At 45.9% G+C, this 22599-nt stretch overlaps 1 long non-coding RNA gene across 2 annotated transcripts in view; it reads right to left on the reverse strand.

Annotated features, from left to right (window-relative positions):
- Positions 1-2206: 2206 nt before the first annotated feature.
- LOC147110839 (uncharacterized) overlaps positions 2207-22599 on the reverse strand; it is a 99904-nt gene continuing 79511 nt past the window's right edge. The window contains exons 6-7 of one of the 2 annotated variants that reach the window (XR_015079994.1): positions 20944-21007; positions 2207-5028 (exon numbers count right to left, since the gene is read on the reverse strand). This is a non-coding gene — a long non-coding RNA (uncharacterized LOC147110839). Of the gene's footprint in view, positions 5029-17766; positions 17858-20943; positions 21008-22599 lie in introns of those variants that run through there. The other variant, XR_015079995.1, reaches the window with a different exon arrangement.

Consider the following 22599-nt stretch of genomic DNA (forward strand, 5'->3'; position numbering starts at 1 on the left):
GTCCAGAACCAGGGGTCACAGTCTAAAGATAAGGGGTAAGCCATTTAGGACTGAGATGAGGAGGAATTTCTTCACCTAGGGAGTGGTGAACCTGTGGAATTCTCTACCACAAAAGGCAGTTGAGGCCAGTTCATTAAATATATTCAAGGAGCTAGATATGTTTCTTAAGGCTAAAGGGATCAAGGGATATGGGGAGAAAGCAGGGACAGGGTACTGAATTTGGATGATCAGCCATGATCTCATTAAATGGTGGAGCAAGCTCGAGGGGCCGAATGGCCTACTCCTGCTCCTATCTTCTATGTGTCTATGTGAGGCGCTTCACGGGAGCATTATCAAATATTTGACACTGAGCCACATAAGGAAATATCAGGACAGGTGACCAAAAGCTTGGTCAAAGAGGAAGATTTTAAGCAGCGTCTTAAAGAAGAAGTTTAAGTTGAGTGTGGGGGAGTTCCAGGGCTTAGCGACTAGGCTGCTGAAGGCATGGCGGCCAATGGTGGAACAATGAAAATTGGGGATGTGCAAGAGGCCAGAATTGGAGGAGTTGAGAATTTGGAGGGTTATAGGTTACAGAAATAGGGAGGGGCGAGGGCCATGGAGGGATTTGAAGTCGAGGATGAGAATTTTAAAATTGAGGCGTTGCCGGACCAGGAGCCAATGTAGGTCAGCGAGCACAGGGATAATAGATGACCGGGACTTAGTGTGAGTTAGGACACGGGCAGCAGAATTTTAGATTAGCTGAAGTTTATGAAGGGTGCAGGGTGGGTGGCCGGTTAGGAGAGCATTGGAACAGTCGAGTGTGAAAGAAAGACTTGCATTTATATTGCGCCTTTCATGAGCTCAGGACATACCAATGCGTTTTACAGCCAATGAAATACTTTTCAAGTGTAGTCACTTGTAATGCAGGAAACATGGCAACCAATTGTACACAGCAAACTCCCACAAACAGCAATGTGATAATGACAAGATAATCTGATTTTGTTATGTTGATTGAGAGATAAATATTGGCCAGGACACCAGGAGTAACTCCTGTTATTCTTTGAAATTGTATCATGGGATCCTTTACATCCACCTGAGAGCAGACGGGGCCTCAGTTTAATGTCTCATCTGAAAGATGGCAAAGTCAGCCTAGATTGTTGTGCTCGAATCTCTGGCGTGGGACCTGAACCCACAACCTTCTGATTCAAAGGCAAGAGTGCTACCCACTCAGCCACGGCTGACACTCAGGAGGTAACAAAGGCATGGATGAAGCTGATACATCCCAGGGTTCCTAAAACACCAGGTGAAACGTTCCTCCGCAAATGCCTCTGTAATGATACAACATTCAAGGAACTTCCCTCCAGTGGAAGCTGACCTACTGGACGACACAAGGAATACTGGACATGAGCAATACTGGAAAACACGAGTAATACTGCACAACTCGAGTGTGAATATTGAGTGAGGACTGCAGCAAACTCAGGTGCAATGCCCACCATCGTTGAATAACCTTCCAACCCTCACCACCTTGACTCATATGAATGGCCACTTGGGTAGAATTGGTAGTGCCTATGGAGTTGGACCCTTCAGGAGAGGAGAGTAAAAATGGGATTGGGTTTAAATGGGCCCAACTGAATGATGATCTTACTGAAGGTTAGATAAGCCAGGCTGGAGGGCACTCTACCCCATGTAGTTTCTCACCTGGATCTTTTCCATCTGTAGTGAAGGTTAGATAAGCTGGGACGGAGTGCATGCTACACACTGCATTACAATTGAGCAGGAAGGAAAAAACAGAAGGGGAGATTTTAGGAATCCATGCTCCCAGTGGAGAGCTGTAAAAGATGACAGCGCACATCAGGAATTCAAGAGCACAGGTCCTGTGTAATTTAGCGCCTATTAATTTTTAGACAGAAAACCATGCACTATCATACAAGTTCTGTGCCAACAGCACAAATTCAGACGATCCCTCAAAATTTCACTGTACTATTCACCAACAGGAGGTCAATTGCTCATGAAATTCACTTGTCCCAACTCAGCAGTCAGTGTGTTATGACAACGAGAATGACTTTCAAGAAATATGTTTCTTGTGTCCAAAAAGCATCGTTATACAGAGTAGTTTGTGGATTGAGGGGAAGAATCGGTTTCTAATATCCGTGTTGTGTTGTATTGTAATATTTAATAGCAAATTGCACAGCAATGACCTGTTGTTTTAAGATCTAAAAATAACTAGTTACAACAGAATTATTTATTTCAAAACAAAAAAAAATTACAAAATACCATTACTAACAACAAACCATTTTCTCTTAGCAACATCAGCATCTTTGATCTTGGGGCCACCCCTCCCGCATTAGTCCTGACTCATGTGGAAGAGGTAAGGAGTCTCTGTTGGTGGTCAGGAGCAAATGCCAAAGCAGCAGGGTTGATTGGAAATGTTCTTCTGGAGGTAGGCAAAATGAAGCTGAACGGAACACAGTATTTGCTCTTAGATCAGATTCCTAGGAGTTAATCGTGTCAGGGAAGTCTTTGATAATATATTGTGATCCTTCAGGAACTTTTCAGAGGAGTCCACTAAATACTCTTTGATCACTGTGCACATTGTCCAACCCCACAAATGGGTGACCAAAACCTGAGTAAATGCACAAGTCCTGACGAACTCTTTGCTCTTTTCATCAAGGTGCACTAACTAGCAAGCTGTCTAGGCCCAGCGGCAAGATTCTGAAAATGAATTTCCACACTTGACTTAGTCTCGGAAGAGAATACACTTCATCAGACTCCACCTCAAAAAAAATTCCAATCCTTATTAATACCATAGGTAGGAAAGGTGTGATGGTATTTGCATGCAACTGATGAATGAGTTTAGAAACAATGGCATCACCTCCAGCTCTAGATTATTGTGAATCTCCTTTAAATACCATCCCAGCAATAATTGCACACCTCAGCTTTATGAAATACTTTTCCAGTAAGTCGGGAATTCCAATGTAATGTTATCCAGGCCCTGAATGGAAAGCAACTAGATCAGCAGCAGACTCAGCCACACAGGACCTCTGACTTTCTCGTGAATTAAAGCGGGCAGGTTTGAGCTGCGCTGTATTACCAATCAGACAAGACCCAGAGTATTTGGTCATGCCTCTACCTGGCAGGATAGCCCCCTGGTATGCGTGCATGGATCCATCATCTGATCCTAGCTTCCCTGTTCCCTCATATTGAACTCTTGTTCATGGTGTGCAGTGTAGGGTTCTCAAAATTCCCACATTCCCCAGAGTTATCAATAAAGGGACCCTGAAGGATGAAGTTATAAGGGTACCCCAAACAAAATGGCTTCTAGACCTCGTGCCAGAAGCCTGCAAGATTGAAAAAAACAGGGCCCTGCAAAACAGCAGGTCAGATGACATGCCTGGGTCTGTGAGGGACTTGTTATTTCTGAAGCCAGACATTAGATAATGCAGAATACGCATTCTTCATTTTGAAACCAATCAACTCAGGAAAGACATAATCTTCAACCCATCAAACCTTTTGCATAAATAATCGGTTACAGTTCGAAGTAGCCACCAAGTCAGGAAAACGCCAATTAAACATTATGAATAACAAACACCGAGACATTAAGGAACATTTAACAGCAGGGCAACCACCCAAAAAGCAGGTAAAGTGAACAACTATAATCACTTTAACGAGCCCGCCAAAATTAGACAAAGAACTAAACCTGATTTGGCACGCAGATTAAGGAACCTCTGAAGTAGTATGATTGTAGGCCCACCGGTAACCGAAAGGACACAGGACTCAAAACACACAGGATGCACGGGGCAGCAAGCGGGCAGGCGAGACGAGGCGAATGGCAAGGCCGATAAGCAGAGAAGGGCAGCGTAGAGAAGCGTTGGGGATGAGCGGGCACACACCCCGGTCCAGGCATAAGCCGACGTTCGAAGCAGGGGTAGAAGAAGCCGATGACCACGAGCACCGCAGTAACAAAAGGGCCGGCTAAACTATACCTTCGGATCATTACCACTGCACAGGTAATGATCTAGGCCACCGCGACCAAGCCAACACCAAACCCCAACCGCAACAAAACTTCGAAGACCAGACCACCACCAGAAGAACAAAACTCGAAGTTTCCATTCTGCAAGGTAAAGTACCCAACAAAGACTTTACTCCCTATCTCTAACGGAGGAAAAGAGGGCACTTTACTCAGATGACTCCACCGCCGCGCCCTGGGACCACGTGACGACGGCAGGTCCCAAAGGACACCAAGAGCGAACCCCAAAACCGCAACCGGCCCAGTCGACAGGATTCGGCCTGTCCAGAAACCCTTATTGGTGAGCATAATCACTGGCCCCTCACAGCACAATTAGTTATTATTGGGGGTGGGACAAGGGTAAGGGGATTAATACTGTGATTTTTCCCTCGATGTGCCGTGTGTTCCCCATTCCTAATTAAGTGTAGTCTTGTAAGCCTGTAACTATTCCAGTAATTTTATTGTGCCTTTTAATAAAAATACGGTTTTCTTGTACCAAACCAGTTGTCTACTCCAATTCTGTATCGCCGCCTGTACCTAAGTCCGGTGTCTAGAACCCAGGGGTGTGGGAGCGATTCGAACCACTCAGGAACCCAGTCAGAGGCGAGCTGACTGCACACACGCCACCCCCTACAGCCCGAGTCAGCAGTGTCTCCACAGTAATCACAAGCATCTCTGCTTTTGGATGTTTAAGGTTGGGCTAGACTTGCTCTCTGCTTTGATTCATCAATCGGAGGAAAATAATCAGGGAATTGGACATTGATGCAAGAGTCGAGACAAACTAGAAAGGTGCTGAATAATTCTGGATATAACATGCAGACTCAGGATTAGATAGGATCTCCTGTATTTTCAGCAGATGCGTGCAGGCATTCACTGTAGACTGTCAAAACAGGGCTCTGTACATTGTTTTAGAACCAGCTAGAGGCTCTGCAACTGCATCTTCTATCATTGATGGCAGAAGTCTATTCTTCCTTCAGCTGGTAACACTGTGTTCTGAAACAAAAGCAGAAGACGCTAGAGACACACAGCAGGCCAGGCAGCATCTGTTGAGAAAACACAAGCCAGTTGACATTTCAGGTATAAAACCTTCCTCAGAACTGAAAGATATTACAGATAGATAGCAGTTAAGAAACAGAACCAGGGAAAGGAGGAAGAAAAAAAACACAGGAAAAGACAAGTGTAGAAATTCATTAGTACCACTTGTTATGTTCATTAATAAATAGACATTCTTATTATGAACACAGCTAGCTTTTGCTAGCTACTTTTATTGAGCACATGTGGACTTGTACAGCATCTTGTAGAGGCTTCCATCTTGACTGCTGCCTTGTGGGTAGCCTAGCCTCATGGGTAATGTAGTCTTAACATAATATATAGCTGGGTAGTGTAGTCTTATACATACAGCTATATACAGCTCTACAGCTCCACCTAGTGTCCACTATAGAATGACATGCTATTGATCACTACACCACTAGGCCAGGATGATCTGAGCAGAGGGAATGATCTCTGCACCCAAACAGATATTGATCCTCGGGCCCTATTTGAATAAGTGCAGCAAGCTGCTGATGCCTATAGTTAAGTCCTGTGGCAGAGGTGGGGGGAGGGGGGCGGAAAGGAGAATGGGGTAGGGAACCCAAGGGCGGGCCGGCAGCGGCCTTCAGGAGTGCTGTGCAACTGGGAGGAGCACTCCTGCTTCCCCATCTCCACGGAAAGGCAAGTTTAAAAAAATGTAACTTACCTTTTTGGTGTCAGCCTCCAGGGGTTCCTTTAAGGCTGCTAGCTTGGCCGTATGTAGAACCAAAGGCCTAAGCAGAGCTCCGCTCAGCACTGACAAATTTCCCAGGAGGTCCCTAAACAGCTGTTAAGCCTCTTGAATATGCTAATGAAGAGTCTAACGTTGATTTAAGGCAGCCGCCAAGAACACCACTGGCCTGCTGGAGGAGCCCTGCAGTACTCGGCAGAGCAGGTGTGAAGAATCGTGGTAGTCTGCTGCACGCTGCACACCTTCGCCATCATGAGGACACAGCCCTTGCCACCAGCCGTACGGCAAACAGCCGAGGAGCAGGAGGAGAAAGAGGAAGGAGGAGGCAACCCAGACAGCCCCTTTCTGGTCGGGGTGTCCGTGACCCACTCATCCGAGTGAAATACCAGTAAACACAACCCCAATTCCACATTTACCAACAGTCCCACACCTTACCTGTAACTGACCATCACATCATCCACTTGGTCACAATGCTGAAATAAAAGCCAACACAAAATAAATCCTCCACCATTTCCGTCACCTCCAACGTGATCCCACCACCAAACGCATCTTCCCCTCACCTCCCCTTTCAGCATTCCGAAGGGACCGCTCCCTCCGTGACACCCCGGTCCACTCCTCAATCACCCCTAACAGCCCTTCCCCTTGCACCTTCCCGTGCAAGCGCAGGAGGTGCAACACCTGCCCTTTTACCTCCTCCCTTCCCACTGTCCAGGGCCCCAAACACCCCTTCCAGGTGAAACAGCGATTTACTTGTACTTTTTGCAATTTAGTATACTGTATTCGCTGCTCACAATGCGGTCTCCTCTACATTGGGGAGACCAAACGCACATTAGGCGACCGCTTTGCGGAACACCTTCGTTCAGTCCGTAAGGGTGACCCTGAGCTTCCGGTTGCCTGTCACATTAATTCACCGCTTCACTCCCACTCTGATCTCTCTGTCCTCGGCCTATTACGCTGTTGTGATGAAATAACTCTGTGTTCTGGCATTTGTATTGTCTGTTGTTGTTGTACTTGCTAATGTCTGGAATGTTCTACAGATGTAACCACTAATGCTCCTCCCTAGCCCCGCCCCTCTGGATCCTCCGGATTGGTGTGAGTCTTACTCATAAAGGCTGGGTCGGTGATGAATGATGGCTGCCTTGTGTTAACTCGATGCCATGTTCTTACTTAATAAAAGCCTTTAGTTTTAAGCTTTAACCTCTTGGATTCAGGCAGTTATTTGGCACATCAATTTTATTAAGTAACAACTTTTGGAAGATGGATCGATTTTTGAAACCAGAGCGTCTGGATATCGATCCCCATTCGGCAGATGCGTCGAAGAAATTAACGCATTGGCTTCGATGTTTTGAACATTTCATCGCATCGATCGATCCGACGGTTAACAAGTTGGGTCTTCTAACCTACTTGGTAAGTCATCAAACTTACTCTATAATTGAAGATATTACTACATATGAAGAGGCCCTCGCAGCTCTTAAGGCCCAGTACCTTAAGTCAGTTAATGAAGTATATGCCAGGTATCTTTTGTCTGCTCGCAGGCAATTACCCGAGGAATCCCTGGACGATTTCCTGCAGGACCTTAAGGCTAAGGATTGCAACTACAAGGCTGTCTCGGCCATTGTGTATCAGGAAGAAACCATCCGCGATTCTTTCAAATCTCGCCTCCGATCTAATTATATTAGACAGAGACTCCTCGAGGACGACTCGTTAGTTTTAAAAACGGTCGTCACTACTGCTCGATCGTTAGATGTAGCCCAGAAGAATTTAGAAGTGTATGCATCAGCCCATGCGTCTCTCTCAGCCTCGTGTGTTCCGAGTATGGAGGCATCCATAACACCAATGGAGCCTCCACTTAATCCTATTGTTGCGGCTGTACCCCATGGGTCTAAGTGTTATTTTTGTGGACAATCTAAACACCCCAGGCAAAGATACCCAGCCAGAGAGGCTACCTGTTTTAAATGTAAGAAACGGAGACATTTTAGTAAAGTGTGTAAGGATAATCCTGTACCCGATGTCTTCTCTGCTGCCGCCTATCGTTTTACTCTAGCCTCGGCTACGGTTGACCAGACCACACCGTGTTCCTTGTCGAAATCTATGATGGACATCCAGATTAATGGTTGTTCTACTGGGTGTTTGATAGACTGTGGCAGTACTGAAAGTTTTATACACCCCAAACTTGTTAACTCCTGTTCATTGAAGGTGTATTCTACTCGAAGTGAAATTGTGATGGCGTCCAAGTCCCTTACTTCGGAGGTAACTGGATATTGTAAAGTCACATTGACCGTTAAGGATACGGAGTATAAGGATTTTAAACTCATCATATTACCTCAGTTGTGTGTGAACTTAATTTTAGGCTTGGACTTCCAGTGTCAGCATGAGAGCGTTACCCTTAAGTATGGTGGATCTCAGCCTCCACTCACAGTCTGTGGCCTTTCTACTTTAAAAGTAAGTCCGCCTTCTTTGTTCGTGAACCTTCTCAACACGGATAAGTCTGATGTGTCTTCATGAGATTGTTCTGGCGGTGAATGACAAGATGCAGTTGCGGCATTGTCATCAATCTGCTCTTGTATAGATCGAGGTCTCCTTGCGATCTTTGCTTGGAGAGGGTTTCAGCGTTTCCTTCACTCTTCATGCCATAACTCTCAATGTAGTCAATGCACTCTTGAAAAACTGCTGGCAGCTGGATCCCATCATACAGCATAGTCCTCTCAGCAGTCTCGGCTAATGGAACACCAAAGATTGGCCTGAGGGAAGAAGGAGTATCCACCGGAACTGCTTCCTGCTCTGGTGCAGGCTTCTTCTTTTTCTTTTTCTCTTTCTCTTTCCACTGCTTAACAACAACTGCTGCGGTTATATCTTTGGACTTTTTCTCCTTGTGTTTTTCCTCTTTGTGCTTTTCTTCCTTTGGCTTCTCTTTGACCTTAAAGTCTTTTTCTTTCTTCTTGGAGAAACTAGGCTTTTTGAAGACATGGATACCCTTTGGCCTTTTCATCCTTGATGGGCTCTCTGCTTCATCACCTGAGTCATCTGGTCTGCTTATGGCACAGTTTATACAGTAGACTCTCTTGACCAGTTCTAAGTCTTCACAAGCTTTGTCACCTAGTATCGAATCAGGTCTTTCAGCCACAACAGAAAACATGAGATGATGCACTTTGTCTTTGACTGTCACTTTAAGTCTGCATACACCTAAGCTATCTATTTTCTGTCCATTATAGTCCTTCAGTAGTACTGACTTTTTCTGTATTTTGGGCTTTTCTTTCATATTGTTAATGTCACTCATACTGATTAAGTTTGCTTTTGCCCCAGTGTCTAGTTTCAAGGTAACTAATGCTCCATTTATCTGCAGTGGGATCATCCATTTGTCCACTTTTACTGCATTGACTTTATGTTCAGCATTGTCCATTTCTGAGGGCTGCACATTTTCTGTATCTTTTTTGATATTGTCACATGACACCATTCCTACAAAAAATGTCTCACTTAAATCAGTGTCCTCAATTACATTAACTCGTTGCCCTTTCTTAGTTTTTACTTTTGAAAAGCATTGTTTGGCAAAGTGATTCTTTCCATTACACTTTGTGCACATTTTTCCAAACGCTGGGCATTGTCTTAACTGGTGTTTGTAACCACAGCGTTTACAATAAAAAATTTCATCCTCCGATTGCTTTTCATTTCTGTTCTGCCCACGTTTCTTCCCCTTGTAGGACACAGCACCGACAGCAGCATTATCACTCATTACAATCGCATCATTATTGATTTCACTGAAAGTCTTCGCGTGCTTTCGAGCTAGCTCGCTAGCTTGGCATATTTTCACCGCATTTTCCAAATTTAGTTCGGTTTCTCTCAACAGACGTTCCCTGACTTTTTTATCATGAATACCAAACACAATCTGGTCACGAATCATGGATGCTTTGAGCTCAGAGAAATTACATGTCTGTGCTTTCAGTTTCAGATCAGTTATAAAGCTATCAAAAGTCTCATTTTGTTGCTGTGTCCGAGAACGGAAGATGTATCTTTCATACGTCTCATTCTCTTTGGGAGAGCAATGTGCATCAAATTTTTTTAGCACATCTTCTAATTTTTCTCTGTTCTCCTCTGGATCAAATACAAATGTATTAAATACCTCTATCGCCTGTGGGCCTCCAACCGTAAGCAGCAATACTATCTTCCTTGCTTCTGGCTTCGTACCGAATCTGATGGCTGCAATGTAGAGTTCGAATTGTTGTTTAAAAGTCTGCCAATTGTAGTCGATGTTCCCTGTGAGTTTCAAACGCTCTGGTGGCTTCAAATTCTCCATGTCGCTTTTCACAATTTTCAGCAGATCTTCACCATCCTGGTACCATCTTATGTTCATTAATAAATAGGCATTCTTATTATGAACACAGCTAGCTTTTGCTAGACACTTTTATTGAGCACATGTGGACTAGGTACAGTATCTGTAGAGGCTTCCATCTTGACTGCTGCCTTGTGGGTAGCCTAGTGCCTCATGGGTAATGTAGTCTTAATACACATACAGCTGGGTAGTGTAGTCTTATACATACAGCTATATAAAGCTCTACACAGCTGTGCGGCTCCACCTAGTGTCCACTATAGAATGACATGTTATTGATCATTACACCTTACTTCGGAGGTAACTGGACATTGTAAAGTCACATTGACCGTTAAGGATACGGAGTATAAGGATTTTAAACTCATCATATTACCTCAGTTGTGTGTGAACTTAATTTTAGGCTTGGACTTCCAGTGTCAGCATGAAAGCGTTACCCTTAAGTATGGTGGATCTCAGCCTCCACTCACAGTCTGCGGCCTTTCTACTTTAAAAGTAAGTCCGCCTTCTTTGTTCGTGAACCTTGCTCCTAATTGTAGACCTATAGCGACTAAGAGTCGACGGTATAGTTCAGAAGATAAAACATTTATAAAAGAGGAAGTGGAAAGGCTTCAACGGGAGGGAATCATCGAATACAGTAATAGCCCGTGGCGTGCCCAGGTGGTGGTGGTTAAAACTAATGAAAAGAAAAGACTTATGGTCGATTATAGCCAGACTATAAACTTGTCCCAATTAGACGCCTATCCTTTGCCTCGTATTTCTGAGATGGTGAACCAGATAGCTCAGTACCGCGTGTTCTCCACCATTGATTTAAAGTCTGCCTACCATCAACTCCCCATCAAAATAGAAGACCGACCTTCGAAGCTAATGTGCGCCTGTACCAATTCCTTAAGGTGCCCTTTGGAGTGACGAATGGGGTATCCGTCTTCCAACGGGAGATGGATCGTATGGTGGATGAATACGCGTTGGAAGCAACATTCCCGTACCTGGACAATGTTACTATCTGTGGGCGCTACCAACGGGAGCATGATCAAAATCTCGCAAAATTCCTAGAGACTGTAAAGAGGTTAAACCTGACCTACAACGAAAACAAGTGTACCTTCAATACTACACGTTTGTGTATTCTTGGTTGCGTTGTGGAGAATAGGGTAATCGGACCAGATCCTGAAAGATTACGCCCACTTAAGGAATTACCTTTACCTCACACTGTAAAAGCTTTAAGAAGGTGTCTGGGATTCTTCTCGTACTATGCCCAGTGGGTGGCTAGCTACTCAGATAAAGTCCGACCTCTTATTAAGTCGACGTCTTTTCCGCTATCGGCGGAAGCTCAGGAGGTTTTCTTTAATATCAAACGGGACATTGAGAAGGCAGTGGTATGTGCCGTGGATGAGAAGATCCCTTTTCAAGTGGAAAGTGATGCATCTGATTTTGCGTTGGCAGCAACTCTTAACCAAGCTGGTAGATCAGTAGCTTTCTTCTCTCGTACATTGCAAGGACCAGAAGTTCGACATTCTTCAGTGGAAAAGGAGGCACAGGCGATTATCGAAGCAGTCAGGTATTGGAGACATTATCTCGCTGGCCAACGTTTTACGCTTATTACGGACCAGCGATCTGTGGCCTTTATGTTCAATACTAAGCAGAGAGGCAAGATCAAAAATGATAAGATTTTAAGATGGGGAATAGAACTGTCAACATATGACTATGATATTCAGTACAGGCCTGGAGTATTCAATGAGCCATCGGATGCTTTGTCACGAGAAGTATGTGCTAGTATAGGTATAGATAAGCTTCAAAATCTCCACGACGCACTCTGCCACCCTGGGGTTACCAGAATGAACCACTTCATTAAGTCCCACAATCTACCCTACTCTATTGAGGAGGTCCGGACAATGACCAGAACCTGTTGTGTTTGTGCTGAATGCAAACCCCGCTTCTATAAGCCGTCCGAGCCAGCTCATCTTATTAAAGCAACCCGACCGTTTGAGTCTCGATTTTAAAGGTCCCCTTCCATCGTGCGGCCGTAATGTCTATTTTCTTAATATTATAGACGAGTACTCTCGGTTCCCTTTTGTTATCCCCTGTCCGGATGTGACCAGTGCTGTTGTAATTAAATGCCTCTGCCAACTGTTTTCCTTGTTTGGCATGCCTAACTATATACATAGTGATAGGGGTTCTTCCTTTATGAGCGAAGAATTGCGACAGTTTTTGCTATCGAAAGGGATTGCAACGAGTAGAACTACCAGCTATAACCCTCAAGGTAATGGGCAGGTCGAGAAAGAAAATGCGACAGTGTGGAAGGCTATCGTACTGTCTCTGAAGTCGCGAGGCCTGCCGACCTCTCGCTGGCAGGAAGTCCTGCCAGACGTGCTGCATTCCATAAGGTCTCTTTTGTGTACAGCAACGAATGCCACCCCTCATGAAAGGGCGTTTAGCTTTCCAAGAAAAGCTACTAATGGAGTATCATTACCCACATAGTTGACAACCACGGGCCCTGTGCTGTTGCGCAGACATGTGAGAGGCCACAAGAATGATCCACTGGTGGAGGAAGTACAACTCCTCCATGCTAATCCCCAGTATGCGTACATTCAATATCTGGATGGGCTAGAGGATACGGTCTCTATTAAAGATCTTGCACCTGCTGGAGCTCGAAAAGTGTTCGACTCTGAGAGTAGAGTTTTCAATCGTGGTATTGGACCTTCAGAGACACAAATCCTCAGTGTGGAAAACACTGATGATTCTGGGAATTCAAATGAACCGGAGTTAGTACTCCGGGAGGAGCCTCAGCAAGAGTTACGTCGTTCCCAGAGGACTATCAGACCTCCTGACAGACTGAATCTGTAGCAGGGGGTGAATGTGATGAAATAACTCTGTGTTCTGGCATTTGTATTGTCTGTTGTTGTTGTACTTGCTAATGTCTGGAATGTTCTACAGATGTAACCACTAATGCTCCTCCCTAGCCCCACCCCTCTGGATCTTCCGGATTGGTGTGAGTCTTACTCATAAGGGCTGGGTCGGTGATGAATGATGGCTGCCTTGTGTTAACTCGATGCCATGTTCTTACTTAATAAAAGCCTTTAGTTTTAAGCTTTAACCTCTTGGATTCAGGCAGTTATTTGGCACATCAATTGTTCCAATGTAGCTCAACGTAAGCTCGAGGAACAGCACCTCATCTTTCGATTAGGCACTTTAAAGCCTTCTGGCCTCAACATTGAGTTCAACAATTTCAAACTATAACCCCTGCCCCCATTTTTAATGCTGTATGATTTTGTCATTCCCATTTGCAACATTTTATCTTTCCTGCCTCTTACAAAAGCACAGTATATTCCTTCAATTCCTTCCTCCCCTCCTGTCTCTGCACCTGCTTAATATCTGTTACAGATCCAGCTTTTTCCAGTTCTGATGAAGGGTCCCAGACCTGAAACGTTAACTCTGTTTCTCTCTCCACGGATGCTGCCTGGCCTGCTGAGTTTTTCCAGCGTTTTCTGTTGTTATTTCAGATTTCCAGCATCCACAGTATTTTGCTATTACAAAATAAATATTCCAAACTATATTTATAAATCAAAGCATGCCATATTGCATACAAACGTAAACTAATCACCCTTGTGCATTCCCTTAGTGCCTGTCTTCCGTGTGCCTTTCAGTGGCTGCAGCATGGCTGGTGGAAGGCTGCTGACTTTCAGTGGGGGAGACTGCAGAGGGCCTTGGAGGATAACCTTGAGCAACTCTGGGCCTAGAAGGCCCGGCTTCGGACCGCAGCAGCTTGGATTGGGTGGCAGCGGTCTGGGATAGCTAGCTGATAAGCAACAGCAAGGGCACCTGCGGAGTGGCAGGGGTGGGAGGATGAACGCTGTCATCCTGAGAGAGGACAGCAGATTTGTGCTCATTACAGTCCCTGGACATCGCTGTTCCTCAGGGCAGTGTCCTAGGTCCAACCATCTTCAGCTGCTTCATCAATGACCTTCCCTCCAACATAAGGTCAGAAATGGGGATGTTCGCTGATGGATGCATATTGTTCAGCGCCATTCACAACTCCACAGATAATGAAGCAGTCCATGCCCGCATGCAACAAGACCTGGACAACGTTCAGGCTTGGGCTGATAAGTGGCAGGTAACATTCGCGCCACAGAAGTGCCAGGCAATGACAATCTCCAACAAGCGAGAGTCTAAACACCGCCCCTTGATATTTAATGGCATTACCATCACCAAATCCCCCACCATCAACATCCTGGGGGTCACCATTGACCAGAAACTTAACTGGACCAGCCACATAAATACCGTGGCAATAAGAGCAGGTCAGAGGCTAGGTATTCTGCGGCGAGTGTCTCACCTCCCGACTCCCCAAAGCCTTTCTTTCTATCATCTACAAGGCACAAGTAAGGAGTGTGATGGAATACTGTCCACTTGCCTGGATGAGTGCAGCTCCAACAACACTCAAGAAGCTCGACACCATCCAGGACAAAACAGCCCGCTTCATTGGCACCCCCTCGACCACCTTAAACATCCACTCCCTCCACCACTGGCATACCGTGGCTGCAGCGTGTACCATCTACAAGATGCACTGCAGCAACTCGCCAAGGCTTCTTCAGCGGCACCTCCCAAACCCGCGACCTCTTCCACCTAGAAGGTCAAGGGCAGTAGACGCATGGGAACACCACCACCTCCAAGTTACACATCATCCTGATTTAGAAGTATATTGCCGATCCTTCATTGTCGCTGGGTCAAAATCCTGGAACTCCCTACCTAACAGCACTGTGGGGGTACCTTCACCACACGGACTGCAGTGGTTCAAGAAGGCGGCTCCCCACCACCTTCCCAAGGGCAATTAGGGATAGGCAATAAATGCTGACCTTGCCAGCGACGCCCACATCCCATAAAAACAAATTTTAAAAAACGCAGCCACGATGGCAGCAGTCTGAGCTTCCATTGCAGCACCCAGATGTTCGCGTTGCCATCACTTCCATGTTGGAAAGGATGAACTCCAAGCTCTGTGCAAAGCCCTGTGCCTAGTTGGTGCCAGACCCCTCCATGCTCCTTGACATGGCACGCAGGCTTTCTAGCAGGCCTGCCAATGCACCAAGCATTTTGTTGTGCATACCCATCAGTCTTCCTTCTTCTATAGCCTGCCCCATCAAAGTCTTCATCCGAGTCCTCTGCAGCAGAACTCATGTGCGACTTCGCCCTCCGGGGAACTGGCACCTGCGCTACCCTTGCCCCCTGTCTTGGCTGCAGTACACTTGTTCCCGGTGTCTCACCACGTGCAGATCCCAAATCTAAGCTATCCTCTAAAGTACGCGGAGTGTCAGTATCTGAGCTGCTGGCTGAGAGTGTGAAATCAAGTGATGGTGCTTCAGCATCACTGCCTTCTTCCTCTTCCAGTTCTTGCTCCTCCACCACTGCCTGGCCAGGTTGCAGTTCTTGGATATCTCAAAGGAGAAAGGCACAAGGGTAGGGTTGTGGTGAGGGGAAGGGGCAATGCTTACACCATCTGCAGCTTGTAAATCAGAAGCGATTGTGGGATGAGGGGAAACAGGGATGTAAGGAGGATTAGGTATGAGGATACCGACATCTTCAATTGTTTCAACCCCACCGCTGGGCACGGGCTCAGCGATGGCCGCTCCACTTTATCTAGCACCATCTCCTCTATGGGGGTTAGGTCATGCAGGTACACCTATCCCCCGATGGGTAGCCCCTGCTGCTACCGGTTATATGACACCTTGTCCGACCAGAGAGAGGGAAATGTGTGTGGTGCAATGTGTTTGTGTGATGTGCCTGTCATGGTTGAATAGTTGACAGTGTGTGAAAGCTGTGAAATGTGGGTGCGAGGCTTGCAGCAGTGCTAAGTGTGTGAGGGTGAGGTTTAAGCTATGAATGTAAAGTATGAGTCCTGTTTGATAGAAATTGTTGGTAGTTGATTGATGGGGGTGTCATGCATCGAGTACTGTGTGAGGCTAGTGGTGCAGTTGAAGATGAATTCACTGACCTTGACCACTCGTGTGAGGTCATTGAACTTCTTGCGGCACTGCACCCAGGTCCTTAGGGCTTGACTCCTGACATTAACTGCTACGGCTACCTGCTCCCACTGATTTCGCAGAGTCTGTCTGGAGGGCCTCCAGTGGATAGAGGAACTCTCTCCTCCTGTCCACCTCCTCCACCAAGGTCTCCAGTGCAGCATCTGAGAACCTTGGAGCACGCTCTCTGCCCTGTAGCGCCATTACTCAGTGCTGTTCCTGCTCAGACTCTGTTCCCCAGCCACTTCCAGCACCTGCTCCAGCCAGAATGCAACTCCCCTTTAAGAGGGGTAGGCTGGCTTTAAGTAGTGTAGGCTAGCTTTAAGTGGTGCTAGCCTCACAGAAACTTGGGCCCCCTGCTGAGGTGTGCAGCCACTCAAAAGCACGTTTAGCACTGGGCTGCAGGCTGCAATCGTTTAAATTAGCAGGCAGCACAAAGTTTGCATGCTGCCTGCATCGGACTCAATGGTTGCGGGCTAATTGTGCATCGTTATACCCGCGCCTGTTTTCAGGGGCTATCGAATTTAGACCCCCTGGTCTCCATATTATAAATTGGATACAGAGGCACTGGAGTAGGTGCAATAAAGATTTACAAGGATGATACCAGAACTGAGAGGTTATACCTATCAGGACAGATTGAATAGGCTGGGGCTCTTTTCCTTAAAAAAAAAGAGAAGGCTGAGGGGTGACCAGATAGAGATCTTTAAAATTATGAAAGGGTTCCATAGGGTAGATGTAGAGAAGATGTTTCTACTTGTGGGGGAGATGAGGACTAGGGGCCATAAGAGTCACTAATAAATACAATAGGGAATTCAGGAGAAACTTCTTTACCCAGAGAGTGGTGAGAATGTGGAACTCGCTACCACAAGGAGTAGTTGAGGCGAATAGCATAAATGCACTTAAGGGGAAAGAAAGAAGACTTGTACTTATATAGTGCCTTTCATGACCAGCAGACGTCCCAAAGCACTTTACAGCCAATTAAGTAATTTTGAAGTGTAGTCACTGTTGTAATGTAGGAAACGCGGCGGCCAATTTGCGCACAGCAAGCTCCCACAAACAGCAATGTGATAATGACCATACATACAAACATACGAATTAGGAGCAGGAGTAGGCCACTCGGCCCCTCGAGCCTGCTCCGCCATTCAACAAGATCGTGGTTACCTCTGCCTTAAAAATATTCAAAGACTGCTTCCACCACCCTCTGAGGAAGAGAGTTCCAAAGACTCACGACCCTCTGTGAGAAAAAATTTCTCCTCATCTCTGTCTTAAATGGGCGACCCCTTATTTTTAAACAGTGACCCCATGTTCTAGATTCTCCCACAAGAGGAAACATCCTCTCCACATCCACCCTGTCCAGACCCCTCAGGATCTTATATGTTTCAATCAAGTCACCGCTTACTCTTCTAAACTCCAGCGGATACAAGCCTAGCCTGTCCAACCTTTCCTCAATAGACAACCCACCCATTCCAAGTATTAGTCTAGTAAACCTTCTCTGAACTGCTTCCAATGCATTTACATCCTTCCTTAAATAAGGAGACCAATACTTTACACAGTACTCCAGACGGAGTCTCACCAATGCCCTGATTAACTGAAGCATAACCTCCCTACTTTTGTATTCAATTCCCCTTGCAATAAACAATAACATTCTATTAGCGTTCCTAATTACTTGCTGTACCTGCATACTAACCTTCTGTGATTCATGCACTAGGACACCCAGATCCCTCTGCATCTCAGAGCTCTGCAATCTCTCACCATTTAGATAATATGCTTCTTTTTTATTCTTCCTGCCAAAATGGACAATTTCACATATTATACTCCATTTGCCAGATCTTTGCCCACTCACTTAACCTATCTATATCCCTTTGTAGCCTCCTTATGTCCTCTTCACAATTTACTTTCCTACCTATCTTTGTGTCATCAGCAAATTTAGCAACCATACTTTCGGTCCCTGCATCCAAGTCATTTATATAAATTGTAAAAAGTTGAGGCCCCAGCACTGATCCCTGTGGCACACCACTCGTTACAACCAGAAAATAACCCATTTATGCCTACTCTCTGTTTCCTGTTAGCTAGCCAATCTTCTATCCATGCCAATATGTTACCCCCTACACCATGAGCTTTTATTTTCTGCAATAAACTTTGATGTGGCACCTTATCAAATGCCTTCTGTTTTAGTGATACTGATTGAGGGATAAATAGAACACCAGGGATAACTCCCCTGCTCTTCTTCAAAATAGTGCCATAGGATCTTTTACATCCACCTGAGAAAGCAGACGATGCCTCGGTTTAATGTCTCATCCGAAAGATGGCACCTCTGACAGTGCAGCTCTCCCTCAGTACTGCACTGGAGTGTCAGCATAGATTTTTGTGCTCACGTCTCTAGAGTGGGACTTGAACCCACAACCTTCTGACTCAGAGGCGAGGGTACTACCAACATGAGCCACTGCTGACACACACTAGATAAGTACATGAGGGAGAAAGGGATAGAAGGAAGTGCAAGCTGTTCAATGTATCTCCTTTCCCATGAATCTTGCATATCAACACGCGAGGCCTGCCACTTTTAGATTTGCTGCATTGCCCCAAGGTACAACTGACTATGCCCACGTCACCATACGTGGCCCTTTTAAGAACATTATAAACTTTCTCAAAAGGAAAATGCTCCATTTGCTCAATGTCCAGCTCGTGACCAAAGGCAAGCACCTCATGATACATGTGAATGCTCACAGTCCAGTAAGCTGCTATGATTCTTTTATGTTAAAACAGCATACAATCCAACCACTGTTCAACGGTGAAAGGCAGGTGTCAGGATGGCAGGTCAGTAATCAAGAGGACCCTCTACAGCAGAGGTTGAGGAAACTAGTTCAGATCCCGCCGATTCCCAAGGTGCACTGATACAATGAGGTTCATGATGCCATCAGGATTCTCATTGAGCAGACCACTGGTATTCTGAAGGTGTCTGGATAGATCCAAGGAGGCACTCCAGTACAATCCAGCCAGGACATCGCACCATGTTGTGGTTTGCTGCACACTGCACCATTTTGCCAAGGACTGATTAATGCCTTGGTGGAAGAAAAGGAAGATGACAAAGTAACAGTGGAGTCAGCTGGCAGACGAGGCCCTGGCTATTTTCTGCCACATGTGCAGGCGTCTGAGGAGGTTGGCAAGAAGACAAATGTGGTACTGTCTAGAGACAGCATCATCATGCATTCACACACTTGCCAGGCCACTAGTACTGGCCTCTGGCTCTGCTTGGGTGATGATCAGCAGGAAAGCAGACCAAATGGTACTATTCCATACAGGAGCCAAGGTTCTCATTGTACCTCACGCATATTTCTAGTAAGTTGTAGATAGGGTTTAGCCCAGTGTGGCTAAGGAAAATGCAAACGTGAAGCATGCATCTTTCATTGTGTTGTTTGAAGGTGTGACTGTCTCCTATTAACTTGGCTAGCCTGGTGCTGTCACCAAACTTTTTTCAGCACTGAGTTGCTGTGCAGACCATTCCACTAGTTGGCTTTTTGGCCTCAGTACCAAGCAACTGTTCCTCCATTTCCCAGAGGTGAGTTTCCAACAGTCAGCAATAATAACGCTGAGAGCCCGTCCTGAATATGATGATAATCCCAACCCAGGAAAAGAGGACAAGGTCAGATTGGGGTCAAACCAGCAGGTGGAAGTGCTGCCCCAATGTACTTCCAGCAGGGAACTTTGCCGTGGAGCAAACTCCAGGCCAATATGCTCTCCGAATGCATCTTCTGTAATTAAAACAGAATGTAGCCCGCTCATCCCCCAATGGTTTGCGACCACCCATGTGCCTCAATAATATCATCCGCCAGCAGCTTCGACATATCCCGTTTACCAACACCCTTTTCACCATAGACCTATGATAAAGGATTAAGGCAATGGGAACAGCCTCCCCCGTGTCAATGTAATATGTAATCACATTAATCCCTCGGTCTGTCAGAAAACTGTGGCGAATTCACACAGGAGTTTCAGCAACTGCTTCTCTTTGATACATTGTCAGAGGCCTGTTCAGCAATTAATTCAAACTGTTCTTCAATATCTTTGTGAAAAATCACTAAATAATTGCCTAGCCATTTTGTGTTGCATCGCCCATCTGTTGCTTAGCAATATAGCCAAGGGTACTGTGGTTTTAGCTGCAGGTTTCTGCCCAACTGCAATCTACCTCTGGGGAGCTGTCCTCTCACTGTGGGATATTCAGTACCTGCTACTAAATTACAGCCAGCCATATGAGCGATCATGACAGTAGCAGCAGGAAAGGTGCTAACTAATGAACAATTCTGACTGAATATTTACAAGAATTCTAATTTTATTTTAACGGCCCCAGTGGATCAAGGGCTCACAGAATTTGCCATTACAAGGATTGCTGATCAACCCTGGAACACCACTGACAAGTTCTGCCCTCACCACAGAGAATGTGGCATATGTACCCATTTGGGCTGTGAATTGGTTATTATTAATAGTCAGGTATAGACCCCTGTTTGTCAAGTCATTTTTTGCCCCTGAAAGGGGCAAATAAATTTTAAACCCTGCTGTTCCACCCGATCTGATCAATAGCCATTTCTTTTTGGCCCCTTCTCCCACAGAACCCTTAATCATTGTTCTGTCCAATCAATAGCTTGCCCGATTTGTATTGCATGGCGGGTACAGATTGTGAAGTTGGGTACACCACAGCCAAAAAATTTCAGTTGTCAGTTCCTTGCTGAAGATGGTAACATTCCTTGGCACTGAATCTGACAAGTTTACTTATGCAAAAATATTTTACCTCACTCTATGGAATAATATTAGAAAATAGTATTCCGACAAGATAGGTAACAGAAACACTCCTTACTTTAAGCACTGAAAGAAAAATTACCTGCTCTGTCAGGTCTCCACATCCAATTGTAAAACTGTCATTGTCACACTACAGGGCAGGATGCCTGAAATGAAGAAGAGAAATAAATGAACTCTGGAAAAAGTTGAAATAAAGTGCAATCAACTTATTTCTCTATGTGATCTGCTATGTGAGATTAATGTCTCTTATCCCAGTGTTTCCCCCATTGGGAGGAGTAAGTGTCCTGGCTGCCTGCTGGGTTCCTCTTATGGAGTAGTGCTTGCCTGGTCCTGCGCACTGCCTGGCACTTCGTTTCATTTGAGTGTGGAGGCGGAGTAGGATGGATGTGGTGTCATCCTGAAAGACAGCTGCCTCATCCATGCCCACTCTTGCAATGTTTCTACTGCTGGGCACCCTCAGTTCATCCAAAGATCTGTGTGGGATCAGGCCACTGGCCAGCAATGAAATAAAGGAACAATGACAGACAGGAAAAAACCCTCTGTTCCATTCAGCCTGTCCCACATAATTGTAACACCTTGTGTGTCACAATATATATACTCTCCACCCCACCCAAAATCATGTGAACTCCTGGGAGAAGCAAAAAACTTGTAATATCCCAGGCCAATTTGGGGGGAAAAAATCTGGGAAATTCCTCTCTGACCCCCCCTAGATGATTCAAGCTAGTCCAGATCATCACCCTGGCCCGGATAATTCGTATGAGGTAATCGCCGTCCCAGCTAGAAACAGGTCCAGCTCTCACTTGAAGGAATTCAGCGAATCGGCATCCACCACATGAGTCGGTAGCCTGTTCCACAGGTCCATTATTCTCTGGGAAAAGAACCACCTCCTGACATCTAGCCTTGGTCTATCCTTACACAACTTAAAGTATTGACCCCTGGTCCTCAATAACCTATTTAATTGGAACAGTCAACTCGAACACAATCTATTTCCTTCATCATCTTATAAACTTCAATCAGATCACCCCTTAGCCTACACTTCTCTAAAGTGTAGAGACCTGTTGTGTATGTAATATGTGTGCTACTTTGAACCTATGGACAGGACTGCACTACTTGTAGGGCGTAGTGATACGCAGTACCACTCCTGGCCTTAGGGGTATAAATAGTACTGTGGGTACTGATCTCCCCTCAGTTCCCGCCTGTGGGCATGAAGTAAAGACCTATGTATAGTCCCTACCTCTAACCAGTAAAGACCTGTTTTATTGTTACTGATTAAGTCTGAGTATTAATTACTTGAACAACTCACAGATTTAACACTGGCGACGAGTCTGATTCGGACCCTGCGGCAGTCACTCCACGGCAGCTTCGTCCACAGCCAGGACGTTGCAGAGAGGTTTCCACCCTCTCCACCCCACTGGAAGACATCCTGACCTCGGAGCCTCCATCGGCGACCGTCAGCTTCTTCTCCAGCTTGGTGGTGGGTAAGCCGTTGTCTGAGCCGGGCAGCGACGCGACAGGCAGTCGACCGCGTTGGCCGCACGAACGGGGCTGGGGGAGCTGGAGGAATAGGGCGCGAGAGCCGCTTCGAGCGGGAGGCGTTTCAACAGAGCGATCGCATCTCCTGATAAGAGCCCGGGAGGGAGCGAGCAAGAGCCGCCGAGCGGGTGAGCCAGAGGCCAGGAGTGGTACTGCGTATCACTACGCCCTACAAGCAGTGCAGTCCTGTCCATAGGTTCAAAGT

This window comes from Somniosus microcephalus, chromosome 11, assembly GCF_052327205.1.
Source record: "Somniosus microcephalus isolate GS21.2 chromosome 11, FLI_Smic_1.0, whole genome shotgun sequence".
Lineage (NCBI taxonomy): Eukaryota > Metazoa > Chordata > Chondrichthyes > Squaliformes > Somniosidae > Somniosus > Somniosus microcephalus.